This window comes from Macrobrachium nipponense, chromosome 33 (assembly GCF_015104395.2).
Source record: "Macrobrachium nipponense isolate FS-2020 chromosome 33, ASM1510439v2, whole genome shotgun sequence".
In the NCBI taxonomy this organism is placed as follows: domain Eukaryota; kingdom Metazoa; phylum Arthropoda; class Malacostraca; order Decapoda; family Palaemonidae; genus Macrobrachium; species Macrobrachium nipponense.
Genome location: NC_087219.1, coordinates 12239910 through 12267409, shown reverse-complemented (window position 1 = coordinate 12267409; position 27500 = coordinate 12239910). Strand labels below are relative to the sequence as shown.

The 27500-nt window shown below is 38.0% G+C and overlaps 1 protein-coding gene across 3 annotated transcripts in view; it reads right to left on the bottom strand.

Annotated features, from left to right (window-relative positions):
* The window catches only part of LOC135202941 (hemicentin-2-like), a 96850-nt gene that overhangs the window by 55988 nt on the left and 13362 nt on the right, over window positions 1–27500 (bottom strand). The window contains exon 1 of one of the 3 annotated variants that reach the window (XM_064232426.1): window positions 8424–8464. The exons of the other annotated variants lie outside the window; for them this stretch is intronic. The gene's annotated coding sequence lies outside the window, so the exon portion shown is untranslated. Of the gene's footprint in view, window positions 1–8423; window positions 8465–27500 lie in introns of those variants that run through there. 3 annotated transcript variants of the gene reach the window in all.

The window sequence follows — 27500 nt, the reverse complement described above, 5'->3', positions numbered from 1 at the left end:
TATTACTATTATTATTATTAGTAAAATATTTCAGAATAAACAAAATGTCACTTACAGAACTAACAACCTTCTTCAAGAACTCAAACTCACCACAGAAAAGAAGAAGAAGAAGAAGAAGAAGAAGAAGAAGAAGAAGAAGAAGAAGAAGAAGAAGAAGAAGAAAAAAAAAAACATAACATGCAAAATAAAAGTGAAAAAAATAAATCCTCAAATGAAAAAGAGAAGGGCCCTTGAGTGTAGAGTCAAGCAAGCATTCTCATCTCTCTCTCTCTCTCTCTCTCTCTCTCTCTCTCTCTCTCTCTCTCTCTCTCTCTCTTTCGTGTTTCGGGAAGGGAAGAGAATTTACACTCTTGGGAGTTTACTTACTGTGGGTTCAGTAGTTGTGTACTGCTGGTGTGTGTACACAAGTAGGAATTCCTAAGTGGTTGTGTATCACGCGATGGAATTACTTGTTTGTTAAAGTTACGCTGTGATCGCATCCAAACACGTCATGATTATTCCCTAGGTGGTCTCCATTAATTATTTAAACATTTGGTCGTTGAATTTCTGCTCTATTTGTACTATGACGCATGTAAAAATGGTCGATAATTCTTCCTTTACTACCTCATTCCAGTTGTCTTTGATTATAGTGTGAATAAGTGGGTAAATAAATAAATGAATAAATAAAAAAACAATTAATAAATAAATCCATTACCGAGGGGTCATTTAAACTTAGTAAATTCCTTCGTCTGAATTGAATTATGGGAATTGGTACAGAGGTAATGACGTAAATAAAAGAGGGATAAATAAAGAAAATAATAACAACATGCTTAGGAATGTAGCGACATTTCTGATCACCCATGGATGATTAATTTAGGCAAATGTGAAATGGCTGTTGGGCTTGCAACCTCACCACCCATAGATGAAACCGGTATCATTCAACTCCCCCCCCCCCTCCCCACCCAAAAAAAAGAAGAGACGAGGCATACGAATAAAATAAAAAAACAGTATCATCCACCCAACCCCCCAAAAAAGGCGTACAAATAAAAAAAAACTGTCATCCACCCAAGCCCCCTAAAAAGGCGTACGAAAAAAAAAAAAAAAAAACTGTATCATCCACCACCCAAGCCCCAAAAAAGTGGCGTACAAATAAAAAAAAACTGTGACATCCACTCAACCTCCCAAAAAAGGCGTAAAAAAAAAAAAAAAAAACTGTATCATCCACCCAACCCCCAAAAAACCCCCGGAAAAAAGTACGAATAAAAAAAAATGTGTCATCCACCCAACCCCCTCCCCCCCAATAAAAAGGAGTAAGAAAAAACTGTATCATACACCCAACAAAAAAAACGCGTACGAAAAAAAAACACGGTATCATTCACCAAAAAAAAAAAAAAAAAAAAAAAAAAAATAGGCGTAAGAAAGAAAAAACTGTATTATCCACCCATCCAAAAAAAAAAAAAAAACCTACGAAAAAAAACGGTAGCCATCCACCAGCAACCCCCCCCCCCACAAAAAAAATTAAAAAGGCGTACGAATAAAAAATAAAAATAAAACACGGTATCATCGACAAATCAATAAAGATAAATAAAGAGAAAAAGGCCTACGAATGAGAAAAAAAGACGAAAAATCTGCAGGAACGCTAGAACGGGCAAGCCGAGCCCTTGAAGTCTCTGAGAGTGAATATTAAGAGTCCTGGAGATGGGACCGTCTGAATAAGAGTGGTGGCTCCTCCATTGATTCCTGCAAGGACTCGACGAAATCAATAGCAGGTGACCCTGGGAATTATAGGTAGGTACACGCACACACACACACACATACTTACATAGACACACACACACACAAAGCCGTCAAACCAGGATTTATTAGTCATTGTGACCTATACGACAGGACCCGGAGCACGCAATTGACTGAGCTACACCTCTGGCTTGGGAGAGAGAGAGAGAGAGAGAGAGAGAGAGAGAGAGAGAGAGAGTAATTTCATTGCGGTTTTTGACACCTCTGGAACTGACAAATTGCATATGATCTTACACGAGGCGATGATCCCACAAGGTTTCTATATCTTCCTGTCTATTTTTCTAGCTATCTGCATATGTATATATATAGTATATATATATATATATATATATATATATATATATATATATATATATATATATATATATATATATATATATATACTTTCTAGCAATAAGAGCAGCCTCAGAAATTTTAACCTATTAATTATTGCATCTAACCATCTTTTAAAAAATATATTTCTCGATCTGTCACTCATCTTGGCTTGCTACCTCATATCACCTAGTGCATGTATGTCTGTCTGTATGTCTGTCTGTCCGTCTGTCGCAAAAGCATTAGTAAGTAAATTCTTGATTTAATTTCAATCTTCTGAAAAGACCTAATGAGTTAGTTACACGATTGGACTTTAACGAAAGGAGTTTTCCTTTCAATTGGGAATACTGCAGAACTTTTGGGTAAATGGTCAATGACAGGTATTCTGAACGCTCATCCAAGACAACTGCTATTGTCTTCAGTGAGTTAATATATTCAAATTAATTTTCTCCTGAATGTCGGCGAACTGTTGCATTTTAATGATAACTGCTTAGTGTTACAAACATGGCTTTTTATTTGCAAGAAAACTACTTAAATTGTGATTTGGTATTTGTAAATATATTAAAAGGTTAATATTTTATCAAGCGTTCTTTGAAAGCTAAAAAGTTGATATAACAGTAATTTGTATAATAACGAAATAATGATACAATACGAAAATTATGGTTACCTGTTTCAGGAGATCAAAAACATTTCCAATTAGGTCAAGTAAGATATACCAAAAAATTTTCACCTTGGTCATAAAATTTTGATCCCTGAAGTTTCGTATATCTTAAAGTCGAAATTTCTTGTGAAAGAGAAATCCGATTTTTTTTTTAATGGAGAAGATAACGAAGACGGGAGGTTGTGGGTGGGATGAATGGTCAAGCATTATAAAAGATTTTCTTCGGTTGATAGTACGTACCTCGTTATCTACTCATCTTTCTCCTTTTTCTACCATCCTATCAGTCTACCTGCCTCTCTAAAAGCAGCATCCTTTCATATTTCGTCTCCTCGAGGGACCTACTCCCACATCTCTCACCCCCCCCCTCTCTATCTCTCTCTCTCTCTCTCTCATCTGAATGCCTGTTCTGAATATATATGAAAGCCTCTCTCTCTCTCTCTCTCTCTCTCTCTCTCTCTTGTCTGAATGCTTGTTCTGGGTATATATGAAAGCCTCTCTGTCTGTCTGTCTCTCTCTCTCTTTCTTCATCTGAATGACTGTTTCTGGTTATGCATGAAAACCTCTCTCTCTCTCTCTGAATGAATGAATGTTTCTGGGTATGTATGAAAGTCTCTCTCTCTCTCTCTCTCTCTCTCTCTCTCTCTCTCTCTCTCTCTCTCTCTCTCTGCTTTCTTAGGGTAGCCTCATAACACCTTTTCCAGCAGCGGTACGCTGCGTGTTTTCTTATTTGCTCTTATGAAAACGAATGCACATAACAACTCCGTGTGTACAGAGAGAGAGAGAGAGAGAGAGAGAGAGAGAGAGAGAGAGAGAGAGAGAGAGAGAGAGAGGTTTTCCATTGCAATACCGAATGCGAACTCACGTTTCTAAGATTTCCTGCGCACGAGGGGATTGATATATGTTTTCCGTTTTATTCTCCAACATCCAAGTTGATTTACGACCTTTATTTCTGGTTATTTCGAGCGATTACGGGCTCGTGAAATGACGATACAGGACAGGGTGAAATTAGCCATTCACTGCCTTACAATCACAATGGAACTGAGGGAGGTAGTTACGTATACACAAAAACGCGGTTCGTCCATGCAAACATATAGGCTATACAGACGTGCATATTATATTTAATATATATATATATATATATATATATATATATATATATGTGTGTGTGTGTGTGTGTGTGTGTGTATGTATACCTACATACATACACAGACGACTGCCAAAAATGTTCTGTTACAACAGAATTCCATCTAATAAAAGGAGCCAATGAAAACGCCAAAATATAGAAAGTAAGTTCTATATTTCAGAGACTGCTGTCTCTCTCTCTCTTCAGGTAGGTAAGGAATGAGGAAAGGTACAGAAAAATCGGTATTTATACCAAGAGATCCATCCACAGGTAGCCAGCCGTTTTACTAGGCAACAATTTCGACTATAAGATTTTCATGACATAGCCTTTTAAGAATATCTGTAACAAGAATATCTGTAACCAAGTTTCAACGATTTATTGCGGTAATATATAACAGAATAATAATAATACTCTTCGCATGTAACGTAATGCACCCAGTAATGCAGTACTGAATCATTCATCGTTTACAGATATATCAAAAACCTTTCAAGCTTTGCTTTTAGTGTTCCAACCACTCGCCTAACAGACTACTGAATCCACGTAGTTACGAACGAATCTACCTTCGAGAGGTTTGTTTGTTTGTTTGTTCGTTTGTTTGTATGGTGTTTTTACGTTGTATGGAACCAGTGGTTAATCTGCAACGGGACCAACGGCTTCACGTGACTTTCGAACCACGTCGAGAGTGAACTATCACCAGAAATACGCATCTCTCACCCCTCAGTGGAATGCCCGAGAATCGAAATTGCGGCCACCGACGTGATCACGAATTTATCTGCTTTCTTCCAGTATAATAAACAGATTGATGGTTATGAATGTCTTTCATTAATAATGAGTTTACCCCTTATTATTAATGTCGAGCATTGCTTATGAATACCATGATAACCCTTTATTCACAATTCTCTCTCTCTCTCTCTCTCTCTCTCTCTCTCTCTCTCTCTCTCTCTCTCATTCGCTACTCTTTGAAATGATCTTCATCTTCTTGTGTTATTTGTCACTTTTTACTTTCCTTTTATTCTTTGTCTCTCATTCCTTTTGTCATTTTGTCATTCTTTGAGCTGATTTTCCTTTTATATTATTCTACTCCTCTTCCTCTCTTGCTCTTGCCCTTTCGTCGCTCGTCGAGTTACGGGCTGCTCTGTGAGCAAGAGCCCGTGCTGGCTTGGGGTCAGCTTAATCGAAAATAACAAGCTCGTAGAACTTATATCTTTCCTTCACATTCATTTGCCATTTGTCTTTCCTGGTATCCATTTTCATTTCCCTTTCCTGTCGGTTTTTCTCGACTCATTTCCCTCATCTGTTGCCATTTTCTTTCGTTGGAATCATTTCCATTACTTTGTCTTTCACTTTTGTGAGAATGTGGCCTCATTCGTAAGTGTTTAGAATCGCTTTCCTCTTTTTGTCTTCTGTCATTTTTCATTCAAGGGGACTCATTTCCCCCTTCTTATGCTCTTGTCGACTTTTAACTCTCCGGACTCATTTCCCTTGCGTCCTTTATCACGTGTCATTTTCTGAATTAATTTCCTTTCTTCCTCTTGGTCATTTGTCATCCTGCGTCATTCTTTTTCCTTCTTGGGACTCATTTTCCTCTTATTTTTCGCTGCCTTCAAAACACTCCTTTCGTCATTTGTCATTTTCCGGATTCATTTCCTTTCCTCAAGTTGGTCATTTGTCCTTATTTTTTTAATTTCTAGGAACTCATTTTCCTCTTCGTTTTCGTCCCCTTTAAAACTCTCCTTTCGTTATTTGTCATTTTCCGGATTCATTTCCTTTCCTCAATTTGGTCATTTGCCATAATTTGTCATCCTTTTTTCCTTCTTGGAGCTCATTTTCTTCTTCTTTTTCGTCGCCTTCAAAACTCTCCTTTCGTCACTCGTCATTTCCCGGATTCATTTCCTTCCTTCCTTTTTGGTCATTTGTCATTCTTTGGACACTCCACGAGTCTCCAAACCCTCGCTAGATAACTTAAGAGACAGGTGATCACCTCTCCCCTCCCCTCAGACGTTTACGAAAGAGGGTATTGGTATTCGAAAGAGTTTCTTCTTCTTCATATTCGAAAGAGTTTCTTCTTCCTCATTCCAGTTTTTTTTTTTTTTTTTTTTTTTTCACGAAAAGAGACACTACAGAGTTCCAGCCACATGGGTAAACTTCTTTTGAAATTCTTGCACAGAGCAGAGCGTCGTAACTCTTCACAACACCTGTATTGATTTTTGACTGATGGACTGACTTCGTCTGGGTGGTTGGCCCCTTGTACAGTAGGGTATGTTCATGCATGGAGGATCTCTCTCTCTCTCTCTCTCTCTCTCTCTCTCTCTCTCATCTCTCTATATATATATATATATATATATATATATATATATATATATATTTATATACAAATGTATAGGTATATAGTATACTTCATATATATGTATACATATTTACATATGTATATATACATACATTTTACCATATATATACGTGCTTATACATATGATAATATATCTATACAAGGTATACGTATATTTATACATACATATACACAGGTATATATTATATATATATATATATATATATATATATATATATATATATATATACATACTGATATCCAACACAGGAATAAGATTGTGATGGTAAACACAAGCGACGGAACATACGGAAGACTTCTTGCTTTAGACTTTAAGACTATGACACCTATTGATTGCAACGCCAAGAAAGATATGCTTCTACCCGAATGAGCTCCTGGGTAAACATGGCCGTAAGAACTTCATATTGACACCTCTGTTTCTCTGACGGACCTCGCACGAGAGAGAGAGAGAGAGAGAGAGAGAGAGAGAGAGAGAGAGAGAGAGAGAGAGAGAAATTGCTTCCAGCGGACTCCTGACGATGGCAAATGAGTTCGCAAAGAAACATGTTTACTGGCATTTTCCTTATTCATGTCATGAAAAGGAATAACATGTTCTCCTTGCAGCTCAGAAAGGTCTCCATGACACAAGTGTAATAAAAATCTTATATGCAAAAACTTTTATGGACTTTTCCTACGTAGTGACTCCCAAGGGGTTTCTAGGACTAATATTACTAGGTCGTCATTATCTTTATGATATTGACAGTCTTTTGTTTCTGATTTTTTACGGTCATTCCCAATGGGGTTGTACAAAACACGCCTTTGCAAAGGTTACAACCCTTGGGGGTCGCTGTCTAGAAAAGACCGGCTTATATTATTCATTTTTATTTTTAAACTAATTACAGCATATATATATATATATATATATATATATATATATATATTATATATATATATATATATACTATATATATATATATATATATATATCACAACACATATCGCTTGATCATACAGAATTTTTAGGTATTACATTATCTGGAAAATTACTAAGTCCTCCGATAAAATAAGTTAAAAAACGAAAAGTTACAATGGACTAAAAGAAAAAAAAAAAGTTATATTCTGCGTGATAACCTCTCAAAGGACCTCGATTAACGAAGAATCAAAATCTTTTATTTTTTGTTGTTAGCCTGGTGTGGACCTCCCTCTTCCGAATCTACCCAGAGCATCATGGACGTCAAGCAAGGGCGCTGTACCTGGTTCTCGAATAACCGAGTATACCACACTCTTTTCTCTTGTGGTATATTCCGTTTTCTCTCTTTCCCTCCCGAGTCCCCCTAACCCCCTACCCCCCCACCCCCGAGGGGAGCCAAGGCCCAAGGCAGGCCTCCCGACTACGGAATCAATATCATACGATTGAGATATTGTTAATTTGTACTTTGGAATATCTTACCTGTTCGAGGCATTTCCCTCTCTCTCTCTCTCTCTCTCTCGACTTTTACCGCTGACCGAAGGAAGTTTTTTTTTTTTTTTTAATTGTTATCTTACATTCACCGTAGCGACTAAGATAGATCAAACTTATAGCATGAGTAAAAGCAATTGCTATCAAAGGCCAAAAAGTAATTTAAAAAGTAATGCTGTATATATAATTACAAGAGCGTAAGCATCATTACTCTTTCCGGGATAAATATGACTACATTTTACAATTGCGAACGCACATATGTATGCATGTAACCATGCACATGTACACTGACGTACTATATATATAATATATATATATATATATATATATATATATATATATATATATATTATATATATATATATATATATATATATATATATATATATATATACTATATATATGTCTTACTGCTTCCTTATATATGTATATGTATATATAATATATATATATATATATATATATATATATATATATATATATATATACACGTATATATATATACAAATACATATACATATATATATATATATATATATATATATATATATACATATATATATATATATATATATATATATCTATATATGAGACATAGACATGATTTTCAACAAACTTAGATTCACAAAATAAGTTATGGATTAACACAAAAAATTCATTGCCAATAATTCAAACAAAATTTACATTTTAAATCAACTAGAAAATATCTTATTTACCAATGAAACAAAAACAAAAATCTACTATATTTGGAAAGAAAAATAATACACACCTTCAATGTGACAGTTTTCAAGTGGGCGATCACAGAAGCCAAGTTCTAACCGAAAGAAAAGAACATTTACCATTTTTTATCTAAACAAAAGAAAATATCTTGCTCAAAGAACAATAAATATCAACTTCCAATACAAGAAGAAGAACATTTGTTTCATAGTCAGAGGACATTTATTTTTAATAATTACAATAAAAAAATTAAAGCAGTTATCAAGGATTCATTATTGGCTTCCAAACAACTATGAAGTCAGAATTTAATTTGTTACGAAAAGAAATAATTGCTTCCAGCTTTAATTTGGCAGCCGAATGTTTATTGCAACAGCGTAAATACTTAATGTTGCCCGTTATTTCCTAATCCACTTGAAAATAGAATTGAAAGTTTTCGACGAATTTACTGGCCACCATTTTAACAGAATTAGGGAAAACGAAAGCCAACAGACATTAAAAGAACGCACAAATTTCGAGTTGGCGTTTCCAGAAACAATTTACATTGGATTCAGAAGCTTGTCATTGTTGTTGTTGTTGTTTTTAGTTTTCTGTAAAAAGAAAACTATTGAGATCGCTTTTGGTCTGTCCGTCCGCCCTCAGATCTTGAAAAACTACTGAGGCTGCAAACTGTAATGTTGTTCATCCACCCTCCAATCATCAAACATATACCAACTTGCAGCCCCCTCTAGCCTCAGTAGTTTTTATTTTATTTAACGTTGAGGTTAGCCATGATCGAACGTCTGGAATCGTTATAGGTGCCAACAACACAGGCCACCACCGGGTTGTGGCTGAGTGTCATGGGCCGCGGCTGAGTTTCATATAGAAAACTTGATTGCACAGTTTTTAATTTATGGACAATCCCAAGTTAACCAATTGATTTTCAACGCTGGAAACTCAGATGTTCTGGAGCCACTACTGTAAATCATATAACGGCGTAAAAGAATAATATAGAATCTAGTTTAGCCCAAAGGCCAGGCACTGGGATCTACGAGGTCATTCAGCGCCAAAAGAGGAAACTGTTAGAGACTGGACAAAGCCAATATGGAAGACAGAGAATATACAAGAAGGTATAGTAAAATGAAAGATGTTTGCGGATAGGGGCTGTAGAAGGGACGCTGCAAAGAACCCTGAGTAATGCCTACAGTGCTCCATTTGAGGTCACGCACTGACGGCACTACTCCCCTACAGGGGTAACGGCGTGAATGAATAAATTAAGCCGTCAATCAATGGGGCCACGATTGCTTATTCGTGTTCAGAAGTCAGCAGCCCTAATTAAGGACCCAGCACGCTACAGTCAATAAGGAACGGTCGCGTCCTTGTCTCTCGAGTGTTTTCGAGTGCCAGTGATGAGTGCCACTCGACCTCTCGAATTTCCTAATACGTCCCATACATCTCGTTGTTGACACCGGAGAAGAATCAATCACGAAAAACGCCAATTGAAAGTGCTCAGATACAGCGCGTTATAAAACGCTGGTATCGTGGTGGTTAGTGTCGTGGTATGCCCACTCGTATGCCGAGGGTTCACGCTTCCCCCGGGCGATGAGAAATCACTGTGCTCTGCAAGGGTGATTTTAAACTAGGTTTCATCCCATGGAGCACATGTAAGACTCATCACCAACTCCTCCCAAATTCTTGTTATCCCCGCCTACTGGACTGCTCATCAAGAGTCACGCCACACCAGTAACACACCCTAATGACCAATCCAGTGGGTAGGCTAACAAGAATTTGGGAGGTGTTGGTGATGAGTCTTACGTATGTAGCGTGGGGTGAAGCCTAGTGTAAACTCACCCTAATATGATCAGTTACTGCTGCAGTGTGGGAGTCTTTAGCGGCTGGGGGTTTAAGAGGTTGCGTCTACTAAAATAATAATAATAATAATAATAATAATAATAATAATAATAATAATAATAACGTTTCGTGGCGCCGTGGAGGAGTGGGTTAGGTCGTCAATAGACTTAAGTCAAGTTAAGCAACATTGGCTCTGGTCAGTCGTTGGATGGGTGACCGCTCTCCTCGGCGTTGATTCCTTGGGAAAGAATCTTTACCATAATTTCCTCAGTCTACTCAGCTGTAAATGAGTACCTATCCCTGATGGGGTAGGGTCCAGCTATGGGTTAAATAGCAAAACTCAGCAATGATGGAAAGAAATGAAGGATTAAACGACAACGACGTAAATGGAACCTCTGGCAACAGAGGAGCTTCGTCGGCAACCAGGTATTCAACCCAATTGAAGGGGAAGACGGTCAGGTACTTGGAGGTCGTCATCCAGCAACTGATCACCACAACGACAATAATCAACAGCCTGAGATTGGAGCTACAGAGGCAAAAAGGAAGAAATGGACAAGAAAAGAAAATAAGGAAATATGGAGATGCTACATCAGAAGCAACCCGACGGAGAGAGGATATAGAAGAAGATTGGTCAACATCTGGAATGAGAGGAATAACACCCCCCAAACAGAGCAGAGGCTGGCAGACCAAGCAAGGAACATAAAGAAAAAGAACTGGCTCTCCCCAACAGAAAGAGAAGAACTGGAAAGGGAAATGTCACACGACAACGAATTACACGAAGACGAACTGAGAGACGATGCCACAGAAGACGACAGGGAGGATGAGGTATCAAACAACGACACACGAAGAAACACCGACGAAGTAACAGAGAGGACGGAATGGGTAGAAAAGATTAGACAATGGATGGAGCCAGATACAGAGAGAACAAAGATCCCCTCCATGAAAGCCTGCAACACCAAGAAATTAAGGGAGAAAACAAGTGAGGTCAATGAAATACTGGGCATAATACACACCACCAGTATCACAGAAAACAAATAACTTGGTAATATGAGAGCAAGACTAGTAGCAGAACTGATGGGGATTCGAACACCAACACCACCAGCACACAACAACCCAACAGCAACCAAAACAGCAACCTCCTTGGAAAAGGCGCCTGGAAAAGCAAATCATGGTGATGAGATCTGACTTGAGTAAACTGAAAGAGATGGCAGAAAAAAGGCTAAGAAGCAAGAAAACAAGGGAGGAACTCAACGAGAAATACAAATACAAGAGAGGGGACTAAACAACACAATAGAAGATGTAAAACAGAGGCTTAAGGCCAAAGCACATAAGATCCAACGGTACATGAACAGGAATAAGGGATACCAACAGAACAAACTATTCTGAACCAACCAAGAAAAGACTATACAGCCCACTAAGAGGGGAGAAACAAAACCACCCAGAAAAATTCCCGAAGCCGAACCAAGTAAGAGACTCTGGGAAAACATATGGAGCAATCCGGTATCACACAACAAACATGCAACATGGCTCCAGGAAGTCAAGGAAGAAGAAACAGGGAGAATAAAACAAAGATTCACAGACATCACGACAGACACAGTCAGACACCAACTAAAGAAAATGCCAAACTGGAAAGCCCCAGGTCCCGATGAAGTCCATGGATACTGGCTCAAAACTTCAAGGCCCTACACCCACGAATAGCAGACAACTCCAGCATTGTATCTCAAATCACCAAGCACCCAAATGGATGACCACAGGAAGAACATCCTTAGTACAAAAAGACAAGAGTAAGGGAAATATAGCCAGTAACTACAGGCCTATCACTGCCTACCATAATGTGGAAGTTACTAACAGGTATCATCAGTGAAAGGCTATACAACTACCTAGAGGAGACAAACACCATCCCCACCAACAGAAAGGCTGCAGAAGGAAGTGTAGGGGCACAAAAGACCAGCTCCTGATAGACAAAATGGTAATGAAGAACAGTAGGAAAAGGAAAACCAACCTAAGCATGGCATGGATAGACTATAAGAAAGCCTTCGACATGATACCAAACACATGGCTAATAGAATGCCTGAAAATATATGGGGCAGAGGAAAATACCATCAGCTTCCTCAAAAATACAATGCGCAACTGGAATACAATACTTACAAGCTCTGGAATAAGAATAGCAGAGGTTAATATCAGGAGAGGGATCTTCCAGGGCGACTCACTGTCCCCACTACTCTTCGTAGTAGCCATGATTCCCATGACAAAAGTACTACAGAAGATGGATGCCGGGTACCAACTCAAGAAAAGAGGCAACAGAATCAACCATCTGATGTTCATGGACGACATCAAGCTGTATGGTAAGAGCATCAAGGAAATAGATACCCTAATCCAGACTGTAAGGATTGTATCTGGGGACATCAGGATGAAGTTTGGAATAGAAAAATGCGCCTTAGTCAACATACAAAAAGGCAAAGTAACGAGAACTGAAGGGATAAAGCTACAGATGGGGGCAACATCAAACACATAGATGAGACAGGATACAAATACCTGGGAATAATGGAATGGAGGAGATATAAAACACCAAGAGATGAAGGACACGATCAGGAAAAGAATATATGCAGAACTCAAGGCGATACTCAAGTCAAAACTCAACGCCGGAAATATGATAAAAGCCCTAAACACATGGGCAGTGCCAGTAATCAGAATACAGCGGCAAGGAATAAGTGGCAATGGACGAAGGCAGAACTCCGCAGCATAGATCAGAAAACAGGAAAACATATGACAATACAAAGCACTACACAACCCAAGAGCAAATACGGACAGACTATACATAACACGAAAGGAAGGAGGGAGAGGACTACTAAGTATAGAGGACTGCGTCAACATCGAAAACAGAGCACTGGGGCAATATCTGAAAACCAGTGAAGACGAGTGGCTAAGAGTGCATGGGAAGAAGCACTAATAAAAAACAGACGAAGACCCAGAAATATACAGAGACAGGAGAAAGACAGAAAGAACAGAGGACTGGCACAACAAACCAATGCACGGACAATACATGAGACAGACTAAAGAACTAGCCAGCGATGACAATTGGCAATGGCTACAGAGGGGAGAGCTAAAGAAGGAAACTGAAGGAATGATAACAGCGGCACAAGATCAGGCCCTAAGAACCAGATATGTTCAAAGTACGATAGACGGAAATAACATCTCTCCCATATGCAGGAAGTGCAATACGAAAAGTGAAACCATAAACCACATAGCAAGTGAATGCCCGGCACTTGCACAGAACCAGTACAAAAAGAGGCATGATTCAGTAGCAAAAGCCCTCCACTGGAGCCTGTGCAAGAAACATCAGCTACCTTGCAGTAATAAGTGGTACGAGCACCAACCTGAAGGAGTGATAGAAAACGATCAGGCAAAGATCCTCTGGGACTATGGTATCAGAACGGATAGGGTGATACGTGCAAACAGACCAGACGTGACGTTGATTGACAAGGTCAAGAAGAAAGTATCACTCATTGATGTCGCAATACCATGGGACACCAGAGTTTGACGAGAAAGAGAGGGAAAAATTGGATAAGTATCAAGATCTGAAAATAGAAATAAGAAGGATATGGGATATGCCAGTGGAAATCGTACCCATAATCATAGGAGCACTAGGCACGATCCCAAGATCCTTGAAAAGGAATCTAGAAAAATTAGAGGCTTGAAGTAGCTCCAGGACTCATGCAGAAGAGTGTGATCCTAGAAACGGCACACATAGTAAGAAGAGTGATGGACTCCTAAGGAGGCAGGATGCAACCCGGAACCCCACACTATAAATACCACCCAGTCGAATTGGAGGACTGTGATAGAGCAAAAAAAAAAAAAAAAAAAAAAAAAAAAAAATAACGTTTCTAGCCGTATGAACATTTTTACAGGAGCCAGGGTTGGTGATTTTTTTTTATTAAAAAAGTCAGTGATTTATTTGATTTTCTTGATTTGTTTGATTTTTTTTTTATTTGTTAGATGTTTTTTCAATCCCTTTTTTCCTCAAAATGTATTCTATGACAGAATTACTATTGATTTATCTTTTAGGTTTCCAGTTCTGGCCCAAAGTATCTACTTGCAATTTTTTTTATATCAAAATAGATACAGCACAGTTATGCTTAAGTTTTTATTAACCTCCAACTCATATTTTTCTATTTATTTGCTTTCAAACAATAAATAAAAGAAGTAAAAAAAAATAATGATTTTTTAAATGAAAAAAATCAATGATTTAATCACTTGATTAAATCAGTTTGATTTAATCATAGCCAACCTTGATAGGAGCGATAACTTATTCATTTTCAAAGTTGCAAAAATATTTGCAAGAACAGGCATGATGCAATTCTACGAAGCAGTACTCTATTGTAAGAAGGAATCTGAGCTTCTTGTAGGTGACTCTTCAAAGAATAATTAAATCTAGAAGAGTTACTTTTTAGGTTGAAGAACCAAAGACTTTTATTTTTTGCAGGTCGCAAAGCATTAAGTTTGTTCGTGTGAAAGCAAAAGGCTTCATAAGCAAGATTAATTTTCCATCCTACATTTTGATTTTAATTGGTGGAGGGCAGAAGAGGGAGGGGAAGGCCAAAGTTCAGGTGGAAACATAAATTATTAAATGACATGAAGGAAAAGGTTCTGAGAGAACAAGATGTACAGGACAGAGGAAGATGGAGAAAGCTGACTAGAAACAGCGACCCTTATAAAATGGGAAAAGCTGAAGGCAAAGAAGAAGAAGAAGAATTTTGATTTAAACGTTACAGACTAATAGAATAGAAATATGACAACTATTAGGTAAACAAAATTAGCTTTACCAATTTTCCAAAAAAGGAAGTTGGTTTTTGGAAACTTGCCAGGTAATGGAATGACATTAAAACTCTGATGATTTTCCAATTTCATTGAAACCACCTTATTTTCCCCAGAATTATATATATATATATATATATATATATATATATATATATATATATATTATAATATTATATATATATATATATATAATATATATATATATTATATATATATATATATATATATATATATATATATATATATATATATATATATATATATAAACGTTCACCAGATACGTTTGTGACAGGCAGGAACACCATACATCACACCAATTCACCGAGACGACGAGACTGAGTTGATAGGTTAAACGGGATAATTCATCCCCCCCCTAAATGACAATATTTGAAAAAAAAAAAACAATTTTTTCAAAAAAAGGAAGGAGTCGTTTTTGGGAAACTTGCCACGCAATGTAGTAACTTAAAAAAAATCTGAGGATTTTCCTTTTCAAAGAAAACACAAAACAAAACAAAAATATTTAAATAAATAAATAAATTAATAAATGAGTAACTAAATAAATGAATAAATAAGTAAAGGATTAAATTTTAAAAAAATCTGATGGTTTTACTTCTCAAAGAAACCACTTCATTTTTCCAAGAATGACAAAATAAAAATAAATAAGTAAATTAATTAATTAATAAATAAATGATTAAATAAATAAAATAAAAAAATAAAAAAATAAGTAAATAAATAATTAAATAAATAAAATAAATAAGTAAATATCTAAATAAGTAAATAAATACATTATTAAATTAATTAATTAATTAAAAAATAAAATTAATTAATTAATTAATAAATAAATAAGTAAATAAATAAATAAATAAATAAATAGGTAATAAACAAATTAATAAATAAACGTTCGCCAGAAACGTTTGTGACAGGGCAGGGACACCATACATCTCGCACCGATATTCCCCGAGACGACGCGACTGACTTAATATGTTAAACGGGATAATTCCCCCATTAAACCCGGCTGTCAATTAACAGTTTCCGAAAATAACCCTCTTGAACACGACCCTATCCTTCACGCCAGAGCAAACGAGAGGGGGCGCGTGTCCGAAACGCGTTATTCTCACGGGGGGCTGGGGGGGGGGGGGGGGGGGGCGCGGATGACGAGCAATGATGAATTTGTGACGAGACGAAAAATGAAGTGTCGTCCAAATGATTAAGACGCTAATGGCTATTTTTCTTGAGGATGCGTTGATGCCGAAGAAAAATAAAGAAAAACGCAAACTCTATTTTGATTAACTATATATCACGCTTCGCCGTATATTTGAAAAGTTATTAATGGACTGGTTGGTTTTTTACTCTTGGATTTTTTGATACGTCCAGTTTTTAATGTTGATAAGATATGTTACGTGACACGTACAGATACCGACTTTTTTTTCTGTGAACGCCTGAGGATAAGCTTTTAATTTTGCGCTATTTATAATTCGGGAAATGTGAAAGCCCTTATCAGCTATTGTAATCTATCAATCTCTCTCTCTGTCTCTGTCTCTCTCTTTCTCTCTCTCTGTTATCCTGAATGCTACATCCTACTGTAATCTATCAATTTCTCTCTCTCTCTCTCTCTCTCTCTCTCTCTCTCTCTCTCTCTCTCTCTCTCTTATCCTGAATGCTACACCCTACAGTCGAATAGTCACCAAACAAACAATGTTATGCTTAGGCCTACAAAACCAACAACGGAGCTTCGTGACAAATGTCTAAATTGCTTCCCCTCTACCCGGGATCAATCTCAGGTCTCTCAAGTAAAGAGAGAATGATAACCAATGGACTTGCGGGTGTTCACTTTAATTCCAACCTCATTCTTGTATATCTCAAAATGTTTCTTCATTCGATAATGTGGGCGAAAAGTTATTCACTGTATAAACTTCCGTTAAAACTTTTTTTTTCATCCTGCTAAGAACAAACTAACGTCTTCGACCTAAAAACCGGTTCCATCTACTTTCGTGTTTATTGGATGACTTGCCATTACCTTCGTCGGAAAGGTTAGAGGTTTACGTCGGTACTCAGGAATAAAACAACGAATTTGTAGTCTTTTTGATCGAAGGTTAACCCCTCCGCTGGATACATCTGGAAAATGGTTTAAATTATTCTGGAAGCCCTTTTCTGACTATTTACTCTTTGTCACTTTTGGCCTTTAGTTTCTGTTCTTGTTTGGGAATTACTTGGCGTTATCTACTCATTCTTGTTTGTGAATTATTTTGTTATATCTATTGATTATATTATTATTGGTGTTATCCACTGATTACTGCTGGTGTTATCTATTGATTCTTGTTTGTGAATTATTTGGTGTTATTTATTGATTCTTGTTTGCGAATTATTTGGTGTCATCTAATGATTCTTGTTAGTGAATCATTTGGTATTATCTATTGATTCTTGGTGTTGTCATTGATTCTTGTAAGTAAATTATTTGGTGTTATCTATCTATTCATGGTTTTATCCATTGACTCTTGTTTGTGAATTATTTGGTGTTATCTATTAATTCTTGTTTGTAAATTATTTAGTGTTATCTATTAATTCTTGGTTTTATCCATTGACTCTTGTTTGTGAATTATTTTGGTGTTATCTATTGATTCTTGTTTGTAAATTATTTAGTGTTATCTATTAATTCTTGGTTTTATCCATTGATCCTTGTTAGTGAATTATTTGGTGTTATCCATCGATTCTAGTGTAAGAATTACTTGTATATTACTACTGATTCTTGGGATCCTGAGTGCAACTGTTAAATATCCAATTCATACCAACGATATTTCAGATTTCGTTTTGTGGATTTTCTGGCTCTACCAAAATACTTTTGTTCCAGAGCATCACGGTTACAGCGCCTCCTCTGCCAGCCCGAATTGATAGACAGCCACTTCGCTATCATATCTCCTGGATTTCCAGTTCGTGCCTTCACTTTGTTTTACGACGAAGACGCTGGATGACTCCTAACGACGAGGGTTATTGTCAGATAATAGCTTCAAGCAGGCTTTTCTTCTTCTTCTTGACTTCTGTTCAGGTTTTCACTGGGTAAATTGCTTGGGTAATTCTCTAACTCATTTATCATGGAATTCATGGTGGCATCGTTGGAGCCTTTGTTTATTAACGTCTTGACAGAAACGCCCGTTGCGTGAATCCCTCCAGTTGGTATAGCGAGTACTGGGTTTCATAACGAAGGCGACGTCTACACACCTGAAGGTTGGAGAGCGGGTTCAAGTGGGTTCAGATTAAACCGACTTTGTCCAGGCACGTGGAGTCGACTTCAGGTGGACCCCGAGTGTGGTAAGGTGTTGATAGGGACGAGAGAGGGCGGATGTGGGTCTCTGGACTCCGCTTAACCGACAGAGACCTCCTTCCTGGAGCGATCCAGCGATCAACCTTTGTTTGTTTGTTTGTATGGTGTTTTTACGTTGCATGGAACCAGTGGTTATTCAGCAACGGGACCAACGGCTTTACGTGACTTCCGAACCAAGTCGAGAGTGAACTTCTATCACCAGAAATACACATCTCTCACTCCTCAACGGAATGGCCGAGAATCGAACCCGCGACCACCGAGGTGGGAAGCAAACACCCTACCAACCACGCCACTGAGCCGCTTCGATCAACCTTTGGATTTCTGGGGTTTCTGTCGGTGTAACTCAACCCAGGTAGACAGAAGTAGTATGATTACAGTTAGGTAAATAAATATAACTTTTTGTCCCCTCTGCCATGATATTACTCCGGAGGTAACCTGTGAGGTTTACCTAGACAAAAATATATGGATGGATTGGGGATAATGACTGGAGGAAGAATGTCTGCAGGTCAGTTGCTGCAGAGAGCCGGAAATAGAGAGGAATGGCGAGCCATGATTGCCGACGTCCTTGGCGATATGGCACCTGGATGATGATGATGATGATGATGATGATGAACCTGTGAGGACAGGAGACAGTTACCAACGTGCATACAGCCGTGACTGCCGTCTCTGAATTGTCCCTGAACCACCCACAGTCGCCTAAAACGCCAGTCGAAGCATCTCCCACCCATTCCCCAACAGGACACGAAACGTCAATTATCATCATTATAAGCTCCCCGATTGGAGCAAAGGCCGCAGCAGAGTTCACCCAGCTGAAATCAGCTCCTCCCAAGATGAGGAAAGCGAACAATGCCGAAGAGCATCTTTGTCTCTCCGTGGAGAGAGAGTCTGCTTTGCGTCTTTCAGGATGAACAAAGTGCAGTCCAAGACTTCATAAACCGGGGACCTTATCCCGCCTCTGCCAACGCTGCTGAAATTCTGGAGGCTGTATTGTTTCCTTTTTCGGGTAAATGAAACGAAAATGTTTTTAAGAAGGCAACGCCTTAATGGAACCCTAGCGGCCTGGATTAAATTACAAAAAAATGGAAAAAAAAAAAATCTTTTGCAAGCGCAAAATATGACGGAACGGAATTTACTTTCTGGGAGATACGGGGAAGGTGGAAGATTTCTCTCTCTCAGACGGGTGGGTCAGCGTTCAGAGGTCCAGAGTAGGCCTCTCGTTCTCTGGATTGAGCAAGAGGCCGTACTGGCAGAAGACCGGGTTAATTTAAACTAACGACCCACTGAGGAAGACAGATTTATTCTCTCTCTCTCTCTCTCTCTCTCTCTCTCTCTCTCTCTCTATCTCTGCCCTTTCTCTCTCTCTCTCTCTCTCTCATCCCGCTCCTCTTCTCTCTCTCTCTCTCTCTGCCCCCGCCACTTTCTCTCTCCCTTTCCCCCCCACTGTCTCCCCCGTCACTTTCTCTCTCTCATTCTTCCCCTCTCTCTCTCTCTCTCTCTCTCCCCTGCCCCTTTCTCTCTCTCACATTCTTCCCGTCCCTTCTCTCCCTTCAAACCAACCCTTTCTCCCTGCCTCTCATCGTGCCCCCAGCTCGTGCTCTCATTCCCACCTCCTCTCCCCTTCCCCCGCCCCCTTTCTCTCTCTCTGTCTTCCTCTCTCTCTCCTCGCCCCTTTCTCTTTCTCTCTCTCTCTCATTCCCCCACTCTCTCTCTCCCCCACCCCTTTCTCTCTCTCTCTCTCTCATTCCCCCACTCTCTCTCTCTCTCTCTCTCCTTTACGTATCGTTTCAGTCGCTAGCTTCGGTAATCCTTATGCATGCATGGGTCGTATTCATGCAAAACAGAGACCTAAATATCTTTCCACAGCCTCGGTTGCGCACTGGTAGTTTAAGCGCTAAAAGACTATCATTTAACTTCTTTTTGATCCCCTTTTTTTTTCAGTCTCGGCAGCTGAAAGAAAGGCAGTTCAGCGACTGTCTTTTCATAGCAGTCCGCAGCAAATTGAGGGTTTTAGGCGGACACGGACTGAAAATACACAGAATATTTGATGGGTTCCGTCCGCCTGGGTACACAAGAAGACTTTGAACAGCTTTTCCGTAAGCAAACAGGGACAGAATTTAACAATTTCGGGGGAGGGGCTGGGGAGGGTGATTTTAACTGATATTGCAAGTCTTGGAACAAACGTTAGGGGAAGAAACTTACTGAAGTTTGTATCCACCTCGTATCAACATCACAATACAGGAAGACTTGCTTGAAGTAACAGGCTTGTGTTACAGAAATGGACCGATATATTTAGTTTATTTTTAGATTTTTATCAGGATATAACGTGAGCGATCATTGCCATGTTGAAATAATGGGGAGTTTTGTATGTGTATGCGTGTGTGTTTCTGTGTGTGTGTGAGTGTGTTTGTGTGTGTATGCGTGTTTGCTGACGTACTATTGATGAACGTTAGTGACGTATTTCAATAACTAATAGATGAGCATAACAGGGATTTTCACCTTGGTCTTTTCAGTAGCGGAAATTCTTGAAAAAAGATATATTGGTTTTCTCGGGTTTAGTAATCTGGAGTAAAATTCAATTTCTGCCCTACAAATCACTTGCGGAAACTTAATAGGGACGATTATATATATAATAAAATTTTTGATAAGCATCTTATTTCTCTAATTGAATATATGAAATACAGGTTCAATTTCTTAACCCTCAATAATACAATGCAATAATGATATCCTATGCCCAGCCCATCTGTTTGAAAAAAAAATCACACCTCCATTGTGATGTGATTTATTCTTGCTAATGAGGAAACCTCCATGAGAGAGAGAGAGAGAGAGAGAGAGAGAGAGAGAGAGAGAGAGAGAGAGAGAGAATGTATTTAACCTAATTCCATATTTGATCTCCAAGCTAATTACGTTGATCTCCAGAATACTCTCTCTCTCTCTCTCTCTCTCTCTCTCTCTCTCTCAAACAGCTAAAGGATAATTTTTGATGGAACAATTATTCAAAATATATATTTTTTTTATTTAAGTGCTTCGTTACATAGCTGAGAATTCAAAGTATTATCTTAATGAGAATTCAAAATACTATCTTCATACGGTAAAAAGCAATACATCCTAAAACCCACTATGTAACGAAGTAACGCAAGGAGAATTTAATACAACTGTAATAGCACGGATTGGCCGTCCGGATAATACACAAAACTTTCTTCATGAAAGTGAGGGCAACTGAAAATTTAATCCCGTATTTAGTCTTTCAGAAACTAGAGCGCTATCAGACACTATTTTACCTCAATGTTAGTTAACAGTCTCTCTCTCTCTCTCTCTCTCTACTGTGTGTGTGTGTGTGTGTGTGTCTCTCTCTCTCTCTCTGTGTCTCTAGGGGTTATGAGAGGTCAAAGAGGCAATTTCCGTGCCACAGTTAAAGTCCTTTTACGTCTCTCCAAGTTCTTTTGCGGGGAATTACTTTAACTTTATCTAATTACTTCACGTTACTTTATTCAAGAGCTGCCTCACTTATTCGAAATGGTATTTACTTTTTTTTTCTTTTTTAAACAATCTAGTATTACCTTCCGGCGGTAGAATATTTTGTTCTGCAAAACAGACATATTTGTCTCAAGTTTTGCTTGGGTATGAAAATGTCAACTTAACAGAAAGAGAGACACAGATTTACGTTAATGAGAGGAAAAATCGAGGTAGTGTAAATATGCATTTGCAAGTTGAATGGGATTTCTCTTTACCTTTTGTCCTCCTACTGATTTGAGACACACACTTCTGTTTATTTTTCATTACATCACAGCCATTGATTAAATATACATTTTTTGAACGTATTTTCTGAGGAGAATCTTACCATAAAAAATGCAGTCGTTGATTAAATATATTTTTTTGAATGTATTTTCTCAGGAGGATCGCACAATTAAAACTGCAGTTTGGAAGTTAAGCTCGTTCAATTTCAAATAAAAAGACATTTTCGGAAGAGATCATCATCAACGTCAAGGTTTTCCCAGTTACATATACTGCTCTAGGTTTTTTTATGTTTCTATCTAATTTATTAATAGATTATACGAAATTTTTATTTCGGATAACATCCTCCGAAACTCGTTGAAAGACTGGCTAATGCCGGTGACAGTTTTTGGATAAACTCAAGCAAAACGACCAATTGAAATCAAATTTGTTGCATTTTCCAGCGAAGAATGAATAATAAAGTGTCTCTCCAGCCCTGCTTTATGCATAAATCATCTTCCTCATTCACGCATGACGCGTTCATTTTTAAGAATGTCTGAACTATTATTTAGGCCTTGCCAGTAAATTCGTCACGTTGTATTCAGAAGATGTGGCAATGAGCTTGTTTGAAAAGACTTGATTAGATCCGCCTTTAGTTATTTACGGTAGAGGCGTTTATTTAATAACCTGTGGAACGCTCAGTGGCCGTAAAAAACGAAAAATGGATTCAACGCAGCTTAAACTGTCACTCGTAATGCACTAGTTACAATAAGAATATTTTTAAAGGGATTCTTGTCAGCAACATTTATATTTTATTATTTAAAAAATATTGCATCTTGGTAGTTTTATTCTACAGCAGTTGTTGAAGATAGTAACCTCCTGTCTCGCAGGCACCTATATGCAAAAAAAAAAAAAAAATGATTATACAGGGTGTCCATAAAGTCCCAGTATCATTACAAGTATTTATTGCGTGTATGGTACTGGGACTTTATGGACACCCTGTATCTGCTTCTGAAGGATAAGATAGATATTTATGAAATAACCGCCTACACCTACAGCCAACTATTGAAGAAAGTTTCCATTATGAGTAAGGAATCGGACACACTGTTCGACCGGGAGATTACCAGACCACGAAAATATTGATAATCCCTGAACGGGCTAAGATTTATGTTTATTGCGACCTGAGGAATGAATATATCTGAGTAGAAAAGAAACGAAGACACTTTCTCTACAACTGGAAGTTCAAATGAGAAGTGTGACTGGAAAAGTGTGTATCCTATCGAGCTACGTCTTAAGGAGGCCAGATTCTCTAGTTAAAAGGGGTATTGATTTGATTTACAATTAGAAGGTCGAATGATAAAATACTCGACACCCACCGTATCTCTCTGTCTCTGTCTCTCTCTCTCTGTCTGTCTCTCTCTCTCTGACTACTTTCCATCAAGAATGTAAAAGGTACAAAGTTATATTGTAATGTGAACGAGAGAGAGAAAGAGAGAGAAAGAGAGAGAGAGAGAGAGGTATTCATAGATAGCCAGAAACAGGCATTAGGGAGAGAAGAGAGAGAGATGAGAGGAGAGAGAGAGAGAGAGAGCTTTCATACATACCGAAACAGGATTCGGAGAGAGAGAGAGAGAGAGAGAGAGAGAGAGAGAGTTTTTTTACAAATACCCAGAAACAGGAAAATTCAAAAGGATCGGAGAGAGACGAGAGAGAGAGAGAGAAGAGAGAGAGAGAGAGAGAGAGAGAGTTTTATTTACAAATACCCGAGAACAAACAGGAATTCGGGATAAAAGGAAAGGAGAGAGGAGAGAGGAGAGGGACAGGCTTTCATACATAACCAGGAAACATGAATTCGGATAAAAAGAGAGATAGAAGAGAGAGAGAGAACAGAGGCGAGAGAGAGAGAGAGTAAGGGATGCAGGCTGTCAGACATAACCCAGACCAGATATGCATGCATTCAGATACGAGACCGCATTCTTCTCGTGTCCCTTTCCTTTCCTTGACTTCCATCCTTCTTCTCCGTCGTTACTCTTTCATGTGACCTTTCCTTCTCCTCATTCAGCCAACACCCTCCCTCCCCCCCCCCCCCCTCCCCCAGGGCCTCAGCCTCTCGTTTTCATTCGATCATGTTATCGCAACATCTCTTCAAGACGTGGCTTTTTATATTTTTTGTTTTCAGTTGATTACTACATTTGGGGTCTCAGTTGAGTGGGTCCTTGTAGGATTGCTCAGTTGCAGTTGTTTTGTATACAATGATGAGGACGAAAGAAAAACATAAAAAAATGGCTTGGTGACTTAAATTCCTTCCAAATGTACTTCTGACATGAGGAATTATGACTTGATTATACAAGACGTATGGGTGAATTGTTCCCTTGTTTGGTTTGCTAAAGAAAATAGCCTTTTCTTTATTGTTAATTGTTAAATTTTCCCCCATTAATTTGTCTGACTTCAATTCCTCCCAAATATACTTCTGACATGAGGAATTATGACTTTGTTATACAAGACGTATGGTTAATTGTTCCCTTGTTTGGTTCACTAAGGAAAATAGCGATTCTCGGCTGTTCCTAATCTAAAGAGGAGATAACAAAAATTTATGCAATTTTTTTTCGAGTGATTTTTCTTAGATGATTTTTGAGTTTTGAAATAAATTATAGAACAAATAAATAAGTAAACATATGAATAATATTACAGACATGCATACATACATACGCACTACATACATATACATTCAATAATATTTTGTATATTGACTACACATGAAGTCGTTAAATTAACGAAAAATTCTAAAATGTTCTTATTTTGCCAAAACTAATTCAAACATTTTCTTAAGACACTTTCTGATAACAATAAATAAACACAGCAGCACAAAATGAAAACACCACGAAGATTATGCTCTGGAGAAAATATACAGAAAATAATTAATGAAATAATGAAAAAAAAAATCTCTGAACCGCCAACTCTACTCCATCGGGTGAGAGTAAAAAATGGACGCGCCGTCCAGCGAGCAAAGCGTTATTGAAAACTATTTTATGAACGCACTTTGATCTCTCGACTCACTTGTAATTACTAATAGTTTATCGACCCACACCCACACAGGAATTGACGCATTGACGTGAAGCAAATTCGACAAACTATCTGCTGCCTTCGTGTTGGTGGTTACATTCGACAGATAGCACGGCAAACAAAAAGAATGACGATAGAGTTATGTTTAACTGTTGCATGTTGGTGACTCCGTCCTTCACTGTGACGATCAGTATTTTATCAAATGATGACGGCGCCGCGTCGCGTAACGCTACAGATATCGAATTTTCCGAACGACTGGGTTTATCTTTCATTAGAGTCAAATCGGCTGGAGAGACTCGTGCAGACAGCATCATATAGAGAGGATTAAAGTGATGCCAATCTAAAGAATATACAAACTAAGAATGTTTCGGTCTTTACGAAATGTAAAATACTTTTTGTCGAAGCATCATATAGTAGAGGGATTTAAGTAATGCCATTCTATAGAACATAAAATCTAAGTATGTTTCGGTTTTTACGTAATGTAAAAGAGACTTTTTGTCGAAGTATCATATAGAGGGGATTTAAGTGATGCCAATCTAAAGAATATACAAACTAAGAATGTTTCGGTTTTTACGAAATGTAAGAGAAACTTTTTGTCGAAGCATCATATAGAGGGGAATTAAAGTGATGCCAATCTATAGGACATAAAATCTAAGTATGTTTCGGTTTTTATGAAATGTAAGAGAGACTTTTTGTCGACGAATCTTGATTCCCATGGCCTCTGAAGAGCACTGGGAAAGAAGACCCTAAATCAGGGTATTTAATCCAGTGATTTTCATTTTGAATTTGCATTATTCATGAGCCGAGCTCCAGGGAAGGTATGGAATTGCACATTTTCTTCTGCTCTACTCAATACAGAGAGAGAGAGGTTTTCAGTGAGCTTAGATAATATAGTTTTCAATGAGCTTTCACTGGTAAGAGAAATGAAACTACTCTTTAAAAACTTACAAAGCATATCAGTCACTTCTTCCACCTGCATGTAATGCCATATAACCTACAACCTACTAGCCTCTCTCTCTCTCTCTCCAATAAACTCAGAAACTCGCATCCGTATAAGCACCAGCCATTGTTGAAGACAAGACCTGTAAGCTCACAAATGTCTACCGGGAAATAATTGATCGCCGTTCTGCTCGTATGAATATCTCTGCCACTGTCTGTCGTTCCTCAAGGCAGAGTTTAGAAACTTGAACTAACAACCTAACGTTTGGAAATGAACCGTTCAAACTCGTTAGTGGCGACTGCAGCGTGCAAAGCTCGTTGCCTTCAAACTGGAAGTCCTTTGGGAGATCATTCGTATTACTTAGTTTTCTTATTCTTATTTCGTGAGAATACAGTCATCTCTTCCCACCTCCATGTAAGGCCCAGAGAACCTGCAAAACAATCACTTAATCTTCTTCCTACGCCATAATCTTCAATAAGACACCAAGGCCCATTAGGCCTACGAGCAGTAGTACAATATTCCCCCTCTTATCTTCCTAACATTTCCCTTAACCTAATCTCTTTGATAGGCTTTCTCTCGTTGCCTTTGTAGTAGGCTCAAGGACACAATTTTTTTCCCCTTCCTCATTGTGGCCATAGCATTTATGTCTATCCCTCTCTCCTGGATATGGGTATGATTGTTCGTTTGTTTGTTTGTTTGTATGGTGTTTTTACGTTGCATGGAACTATTGGTTATTCAGCAACGGGACCAACGGCTTTACGTGACTTCCGAACCACGTCGAGAGTGAACTTCTATCACCAGAAATATACATCTCTAACTCTTCCATGGAATGCCCGAGAATCGAACTCGCGGCCACCGAGGTGGCAGGCCAAGACCATACCGATCACGCCACTGAGGCGCTGATATGAGAGATTTTATTTCCAGATTACTCTACGATTTTGTGATTTATTTCTACATTCTTTCAAATGACAGATTATCAAGAATTAATTGTATAATCGTTTACATTCTAAAATAACCTTTTTTCATTTTTTATCTGACGTTATAATTTAACTTTCAGTATCTGAATAATCCAGTAATATGTTAATGCTTTGCCACTTTAGACTTGGAAATGGCAAAAGCTCTATTTTTCTTACGTTTTAGTATTTTGAAAACATTTTTCTAGAGGTAAGAAAAATGATAATATGAACATTAGTAATGTGAAAAAAAATTTTCCATTTCAGTGAAATGAATAACAAAAATCGTCAAGTTTTTTTTATATATCAAGTGATCTGGATAGTAGTCAGATCATTTTAACAATAAACATAAAATATATGAGAAAAAGGTGATTATATAAATACTGGCCTTTTATTTACTACCTCTCTATCTCTCTCTCTCTCTCTCTGATTAGCTCAGAAACTTCATTCGCAAAAACACCAGACGTTACTGAAGAAAAGACCTGTGAGATAATACCA